At 46.6% G+C, this 7,466-nt stretch overlaps 1 pseudogene; it reads left to right on the top strand.

Moving 5' to 3' along the window:
- The first annotated feature begins 261 nt into the window (after positions 1 to 261).
- The window catches only part of LOC115128027 (transmembrane channel-like protein 6), a 63,767-nt pseudogene continuing 56,562 nt past the window's right edge, over positions 262 to 7,466 (top strand).

The following is a 7,466-nucleotide window of genomic DNA, read 5'->3' as shown; positions in this document are numbered from 1 at the left end:
GATTCCTGCTGTGAGAGACAGACCGTTTATTATGAATTATATATTCACTTCATTTTATTCTTTAGTGATGTGCCAATGCATTTTAGTTGTGCACCACTGTAATGCAGGATTGCAATTAGAATGTTACATTGACTTACAAAATGTATTCAAACTGTCTAGAATAAACTTGACATTCATTTGGAAATATTTTATTAACGTTTTCGAAACTTTTCGCATAATGAACACACCTCTAATGAGGAGAATGTATTTCATTGGTTGAGTCTGCGCCAGAGAAAGCCGCTCGAGCTGAAAGTTGATTGGTGATTTGGGGCTGTGCATGGCAGTCTTGAAAAAATGAAGTCTTCAGAAATGGTGAGGGGTAGAACATACATCGATAGTGCAAGTCTTATGCATCAACCTATTCAATTTGAAGTTTATTTTTGCAGTTACAATACATATGCAGTTTTGCTAAGTCATAGGCTACTGCCTATGAATAATGATTCAGACGTTTAGTGTATTGACTGGTGTTGTTTCTATTGTGTTTCCATCTGGAAACCTGTGGAAATGGAACTAACACATTGAATCAATTCACAGCTGTTAATTAGTGGAGGCTGTTGGGAACAGCTATAGGAGGACGGGCTCTGTGTAATGGCTGGAATGGAGTTATTGGAACGGACTCAAACATGAGGTTTCCATATGTTTCATACTGTTTCAACGATTCCATTCCAGCCATTACAATGAGCTGTCATCTTATAGCTCCTCCTACCAGCCTCCACTGCTGTCAATCACTTAGAAACGCTGGATGAATTTATTTAATACATTTTGTTGGATAGCTTTATATCAAATCCAAAGGTATTCCAGAAACTAGTTATTAGAAATATACATACTGTGTTGTTGTTTTTCTTTAGTAAAATGAACTCAACTAGATCCAAGAGGGAGCTTAAAGGGGCAGTAAGCAATTTCTACATCCATTTTTGCAGAATAGAACTTAAATGCCTCATGGGCTGAGCTCAACTGTACTACCCCGTCAGAACCCGAAAGCTTCTTTTACTCAGTTTGTAAATGAATTAAATGTAAACAATGTATGCTTACAACAATAATGTTCATATAATGGATGGTCAGTCCTTGATTGTTTTATTTTCTTTAACCTCCACAAGTTCCTCTCAATTCCTATTGAATAAGTTCCTGATAACATGTGAACATGGCACATTGCCTGTGATAAAGATCTTTGGGAGGATGGAGGACGGAGGAAACAGTACACTAGTGGTCTGTGGGAGGGACCACTTCCTCTATAGTCTTCTTTTGATTGTGACACAACCCTTCCTTCAGTCTTTTTTTCTTCTTCATATTTTGGGTTTGGTAGATAATGAGTTGAGAGTGTAAGTTGGTCAGACGAAGTCCTAACTCCTAAACCCACCTACTAAGAGCTCCTAATAGTTCCTACTCCTGGGAACTGGAAGACAAGACTGGGACGATGCACTAACTACAGTATATACCGCAACAGTACCTCTGTACCACCAATCCTTTCTTCTTGGTGTGCTCCCCTATGCTTCTGTCTGTGATTGGAAAAGGGTAAGTCCATGATACAGACAGACAGGTGTGGCCCCGCAGAGTGAAGACCAGGAGGATGGCATACAGTGTGGACTTCAATCTGAGACCTATAATGGAGCTTGAATTCGAGTAAGTTGCTCTTTACTCTCATCTCTCTGTTAATGGCGGGATGTTTGAGTAGAGCTGTGTTTTGTAGCCCATGTCTGTCCACAGTTGCATATTCTGCAGGAGATACTGCATTATTGTGTGTGCATTGTTGTTCCTCGTTGTTAGTTCTAGTTTCACAAACACTCTCTCTGTCTGGTTGTACATAGTTGGTGCATAGGACATCATTAGTTTGGAATAGGTCAAGGTTTAATCTCAGTTAACCCAGAACAACATTATTGCGTAATTTGGTCAGATGCTGGATGATGGTACCATTTATGTTTATGCAGTCTGTTCATGTGAGATTAGTCAAGGTCTAAACATCCCATTCAAAAGCTCCTTTAACGCTGTCCAACTACTGTATGGTTGTAAGGGAAGGGAACACTGCCGCTCTCTAACCAAGGTTGTTTTGAGGAGAAACTGAAGCAAAGAGCTTTTGGAGGACAGTGGAAGTTGATTAAAAAAAAAGTGCTTCTTTATTGCAGTGACATTTAGGAATTTTAGTTTCTCCCAGACTGTCTAGTGTTTGTTTAGTGAATGTTAGTTCTCAAAGACAATCTTATTTAAAATATATAGCTCCATTATCTGTTCTACATACGTTATACGTGGTGTTAGTAGTTAAAGTGTACACAGAATCTTTTTTTACAGAAATGATTTTCGATTGATTTATTTTATTTTTATTTCACCTTTTATTTAACCAGGTAGGCCAGTTGAAAACAAGTTCTCATTTACAACTGTGACCTGGCCAAGATAAAGCATAGCAGTGCGACTAAAACAACACAGACTTACACATAAACAAACGTACAGTCAATAACACAATAGAAAAAAATAATAGAAGAATCTATGTGCAGTGCATGCAAATGTAGAAGATTAGGGAGGTAGGCAATAAATAGGCCATAGAGGCAAAATGATCACAATTGAGGATTAATACTAGAGTGATAGATGTAAAGATGATGATGTGCAAGTAGAGATACTGGGGTGCAAGAGGGTAAGTAATAATATGGGGATGAGGTAGTTGGGTGTGCTATTTACAGATTGGCTGTGTACAGGTACAGTGATCGGTAAGCTGCTCTGACAGCTGATTCTTAAAGTTCGAGAGGGAGATGTAAGAATCCAGTTTCAGAGATTTTTGCAATTCGTTCCAGTCATTGGTAGCAGAGAACTGGAAGGAAAGGCGGCCAAAGTAAGTGTTGGCTTTGGGGATGACCAGTGAGATATACCTGCTGGAGTGCGTGCTACAGTTTGGTGTTGCTATGGTGATCAGTGAGCTGAGATAAGGGGGGACTTTACCTAGCAGGGTCTTGTAGATGACATGGAGCCAGTGGGTTTGGCGGCGGATATGTAGTGAGGGCCAGCCAACGAGAGCGTACAGGTCGCAGTGGTGGGTAGTATATGGGGCTTTGGTGACAAAACGGTTGGCACTATGATAGGCTCCATCCAATTTACTGAGTAGAGTGTTGGGGGCTATTTTGTAAATGACATTGCCGAAGTCAAGGATCTGTAGTATAGTCAGTTTTATGAGGGTAAGTTTGTCAGAATTAGTGAAGGAGGAGTTTGTTTTGCGAAATAGGAAGCAGATTCTAGATTTAATTTGGGATTGGAGATGTTTAATGTGAGTGGAAGGACAGTTTCCAGTCTAACCAGACTCCTAGGTATTTGTAGTTGTCCACATATTCTAAGTCAGAACCGTCTAGAGTAGTGATGCTAGTCAGGCGGGCGGGTGCGGGCAGCGATCGGTTGAAGCGCATGTGCTTAGTTTTACTAGCATTTAGAAGCAGTTATTTGTCCTCTGGTCTGTTTCTCTCTTTTGGATATGTTCCAGTGACCCCAGTTGCCTTGGCAACATTGGAGCCTTTTGTTCGATTAATCATTGTCCTGAGAATAGGAAATCATAACAACGACAAGCACTGGCTATTTTTTCCTCAATCGTTGCATAATTCATATTGAATGTGTTTTTATATGTAGATAAAACCAAGAATAAGGGAAAGGTGGATACCTAGTCAGTTGTCCAACTTAAATGTGTCTTCCGCATTTACCACAACCCCTCTGAATCAGAGCGGTGCGGGGGAATAGTGGGTTAACTGTCTTGCTCAGGGGCAGAATGACAGATTTTTACCTTGTCAGCTCGGGGATTCGATTCAGCAACCTTCCGGTTACTGGCCCAATGCTCTAACCACCAGAATAACACTGCTGTGTGTGTGTGCATTTGTTTACGCATTTACAAGTATTTGTCCATTCATCTGTACAGCCATCTGTTGATGCATACACGTGTACCATAGCCCTCTGTCTGGTATAAACCTCTTCTATTCCATTGCTCAACGTTCACCAGGAGTCTTAGGGGTGATGATACGGCCCAGGACTCTATGACGGGAACAGGTCTGGAGAGTGGCAGTCGTGAAACCCTGGAAATGGAGGTCCTTACAACAGAAGGCAGAGGTACTTCTATATGTGGTTGTATCCCAAGTGGCACCCTATTCCCTATGGGCCCTGGTCAAAAGTAGTGCACTATGTGGGCAATCGGTTGCCTTTTAGGACGTAGCCAGTTTGTTACAAGAGAATGTTTTCCAGTGAACTGATATGCTCATTGAGGTGAGGACTGATATCTTCTAACTTCCTCTGATAACCACTACGTCCATAACAGTGTTAGCCTGGTCCCATGGCTGAAGGTCAGTCAGTCAGTCAGTCAGAGGCTGAAGGTCAGTCAGTCAGTCAGTCAGAGGCTGAAGGTCAGTCAGTCAGAGGCTGAAGGTCAGTCAGTCAGAGGCTGAAGGTCAGTCAGTCAGAGGCTGAAGGTCAGTCAGAGGCTGAAGGTCAGTCAGAGGCTGAAGGTCAGTCAGTCAGAGGCTGAAGGCTGAAGGTCAGAGGCTGAAGGTCAGTCAGTCAGTCAGAGGCTGAAGGTCAGTCAGTCAGTCAGTCAGTCAGAGGCTGAAGGTCAGTCAGTCAGAGGCTGAAGGTCAGTCAGAGGCTGAAGGTCAGTCAGTCAGTCAGAGAGGCTGAAGGTCAGTCAGTCAGTCAGTCAGTCAGAGGCTGAAGGTCAGTCAGTCAGTCAGTCAGAGGCTGAAGGTCAGTCAGTCAGAGGCTGAAGGTCAGTCAGAGGCTGAAGGTCAGTCAGTCAGAGGCTGAAGGTCAGTCAGTCAGAGGCTGAAGGTCAGTCAGTCAGTCAGAGGCTGAAGGTCAGTCAGAGGCTGAAGGTCAGTCAGTCAGGCTGAAGGTCAGTCAGTCAGTCAGTCAGAGGCTGAAGGTCAGTCAGAGAGGCTGAAGGTCAGTCAGTCAGGGCTGAAGGTCAGTCGTCAGTCAGAGGCTGAAGGTCAGTCAGTCAGGTCAGAGGCTGAAGGTCAGTCAGTCAGTCAGGAGCTGAAGGTCAGTCAGTCAGAGGCTGAAGGTCAGTCAGTCAGTCAGAGGCTGAAGGTCAGTCAGTCAGTCAGAGGCTGAAGGTCAGTCAGAGGCTCAGTCAGAGCTGAAGGTCAGTCAGTCAGTCAGAGAAGGTCAGTCAGGAAGGCTGAAGGTCAGTCAGCAGTCAAGGTCAGAGAGGCTGAAGGTCAGTCAGTCAGTCAGAGGCTGAAGGTCAGTCAGTCAGTCAGAGGCTGAAGGTCAGTCAGTCAGTCAGAGGCTGAAGGTCAGTCAGTCAGAGGCTGAAGGTCAGTCAGAGGCTGAAGGTCGGTCGGTCAGTCAGAGGCTGAAGGTCAGTCAGAGGCTGAAGGTCGGTCGGTCAGTCAGAGGCTGAAGGTCGGTCGGTCAGTCAGAGGCTGAAGGTCGGTCGGTCAGTCAGAGGCTGAAGGTCGGTCGGTCAGTCAGAGGCTGAAGGTCGGTCGGTCAGTCAGAGGCTGAAGGTCGGTCGGTCAGTCAGAGGCTGAAGGTCGGTCAGTCAGAGGCTGAAGGTCGGTCGGTCAGTCAGAGGCTGAAGGTCGGTCGGTCAGTCAGGGCTGAAGGTCGGTCGGTCAGTCAGGAGGCTGAAGGTCGGTCGGTCAGTCAGAGGCTGAAGGTCGGTCGGTCAGTCAGAGGCTGAAGGTCGGTCGGTCAGTCAGAGGCTGAAGGTCGGTCGGTCAGTCAGAGGCTGAAGGTCGGTCGGTCAGTCAGAGGCTGAAGGTCGGTCGGTCAGTCAGAGGCTGAAGGTCGGTCGGTCAGTCAGAGGCTGAAGGTCGGTCGGTCAGTCAGAGGCTGAAGGTCGGTCGGCGGTCAGAGGCTGAAGGTCGTCGGCCAGAGGCTGAAGGTCAGTCAGTCAGTCAGAGGCTGAAGGTCGGTCGGTCAGTCAGTCAGTCAGAGGCTGAAGGTCAGTCAGTCAGTCAGTCGAGGCTGAAGGTCAGTCGGTCAGTCAGAGGCTGAAGGTCAGTCAGGTCAGAGGCTGAAGGTCAGGTCAGGGCTGAAGGTCAGTCAGTCAGAGGCTGAAGGTCGGTCGGTCAGTCAGAGGCTGAAGGTCGGTCGGTCAGTCAGTCAGAGGCTGAAGGTCGGTCGGTCAGTCAGTCAGAGGCTGAAGGTCGGTCGGTCAGTCAGTCAGAGGCTGAAGGTCAGTCGGTCAGTCAGAGGCTGAAGGTCAGTCAGAGGCTGAAGGTCAGTCGGTCAGTCAGTCAGGGCTGAAGGTCAGTCAGTCAGAGGCTCAGAGGCTGAAGGTCAGTCAGAGGCTGAAGGTCAGTCAGAGGCTGAAGGTCAGAGGCTGAAGGTCGGTCAGTCAGTCAGAGGCTGAAGGTCGGTCAGTCAGTCAGAGGCTGAATAAATAAACAGTTTCTTCAGAGGCTGAAGGTCGGTCTTTCCAGGAGCTGTTGTCGGAGGTGAAGGTCAGGCTGAAGGTCGGTCAGAGGAGGAGAAGGGCAGGCTGTCTGGGGATGGCGGTGCACCTGCTAGCATGGAGCATTTCTCTGGGGAGCACCTTCTTCTGTGCACTCGGCATCCACTGCTTTGCCAGAGGCTGGGAGTCGGTCGAAAGGCTGAAGGTCGGTCGGCCGGGGTCAGAGAGGAGGAGGCTGAAGGGCTGAAGGTCTGGGACATGCACCTGGTTAGTGTGTGTGGGGGGGGGGCTCGTATCACACCATAGAACGCTATGCAAATCCAACCCCAGCTAAACTGTTGCACCTTTTTCATACTGCTGAGCCAAGCATGAGCTGTACTGCACTGGCCTGGTTAGGCATCCTCTATAGCTGCTGGAACTGTGCTGGAGAGGACAATGTGGAAAGAAAATGGGCTATACGGACCAGCACAGTACGGTTCAGGTTTGCACAATAGGGGTATTACTGCCAGAGTTTCTTGTGGCTGCTCTCTCAAAGGTAGCTGAGCCTTTACCAAGGAAGGAGAGAGAGCTTACTCTCACTAACCCACTGCTGCTGGCACACCAGCCCATTGGCTACCTTCCCATTTTCATACTAGCATACCACATAGAATACACTGCCCAACACTGTACATAACTTCCTTTTTAAGTAGAAAATTGGTGGGTGGATATTGGCAATACATAACTTCCTTCTAAGTAAGTAAGTTAGTGGGTGGATATTGGAAGAGGGCTATCGCCACTTTACTTTCAAGTATTGCCACAGTTTTTGGGGATAAGGTTTTTTCAGAGTTTCTCTGAGAATCAGACAGGAACGTTTTTTGTTTGTTGCAGAATTATACTTTGGTGAGTCAACAGAGGAAATCACATTGTGAAATCAGAAAGCAGCTTAAGACATGTTGTTGCCTGCAAAACAAGATGGGGAGATGTCTCGGGCCTACTCAAAGGGAATGCAACATTCTCAATGTTGGAGTAGGTCAGAAGCCTGGTCCCAGATCTGTGGTGTTTAGCCCACTCCTATGGACTTTGTCATGCC

Source organism: Oncorhynchus nerka, linkage group LG26 (assembly GCF_034236695.1).
Source record: "Oncorhynchus nerka isolate Pitt River linkage group LG26, Oner_Uvic_2.0, whole genome shotgun sequence".
In the NCBI taxonomy this organism is placed as follows: Eukaryota; Metazoa; Chordata; class Actinopteri; order Salmoniformes; family Salmonidae; genus Oncorhynchus; species Oncorhynchus nerka.
The sequence above is the reverse complement of the archived record's forward strand: the minus strand, read 5'-3'. Positions and strand labels throughout refer to the sequence as shown.